The sequence below is a fragment of the Syngnathoides biaculeatus genome, chromosome 4 (assembly GCF_019802595.1).
Source record: "Syngnathoides biaculeatus isolate LvHL_M chromosome 4, ASM1980259v1, whole genome shotgun sequence".
NCBI classification, from domain to species: Eukaryota; Metazoa; Chordata; class Actinopteri; order Syngnathiformes; family Syngnathidae; genus Syngnathoides; species Syngnathoides biaculeatus.
In genome coordinates, this window is record NC_084643.1 from 13825082 (window position 1) to 13826121 (window position 1040).

Here is a 1040-nt window from a genome sequence, read left to right on the forward strand (position 1 = left end):
TGTTGTGTGCTTACACATATACGAGAATTTCCATCTATCCATTTTCTTAGCCGCACGATGGTCGCAGGAGTGGTGACGCCTATCCCATCTCTCAAAGTGCAGGAGGCAGGTAACACACACGCAGACATGGGAAGAACATGCACACTCCACACACGGAGGTCTGGGATTGAACAGCTGCACCTCCGTGCCGCCTCATCAAGTATGTTGTTGCTTATACGGTACCAGCAAGAGAGGCATAACTAAGTGGCTCATAACCAGTAATGAATAGATACGTTCAAATTTCCCCGGCTGATGAACGAGCCTCAACTGTGACAGCTACAGCTTTATCCTGTCAGGTTGACCCCATGGGAGGTTAAAGAAGAACAAATTTGGGTGTGTTTTCTCAGTTTTGTTGCAGTTTGTTGCCGAACACTTCGGCATCTTGGTTTAGCTTGAACGAATGGTCTGTAATGCTAAGCACTGGTGACGTCAAGGGAGGGGTCAAGGATGTTTCATCTGTGTTTGGCTGTCAAAGCCGGCACATATCCAGATTTTGCTTGGATTTCAAAAATATTCATTTAATTTTTTCAATTAATTTCCAAAATATATGTGATAATAATATTATTTCACGTTGAAGGGTTTATTGTACATGGGAACTTTGGGGAGAGTTTTCCTTTGAATAGGGGCCACCTGATTTATACCCGTGTTTCAGAAAATTGATGACCACACTGATTGAACACGACACCACTACTTTTTTTTAACACAACCCTTTCAACGAATTCCTGAATTGCACAGCCGTAAGAGTGTGTATATTATGAATGCTGAGTCTTGTTGGTTTTCTGAGAATCTACGGCATCTATGTGTAACTTATTTGATGTATCAATAAAAAAATATACTGAAAACGTGGATTAATCTGGTTGTCACATTGGACTGCTATCATTTTGAACACTATTGTATGTGTGCGTAAGGGTGCATGCTTTTGAAATACGAGGGCAGACAAGCATGAAAATAAGTTTTCTAACCGTGAGGTGGTAGTTGCACAGTGACAGAAAATTGAATGG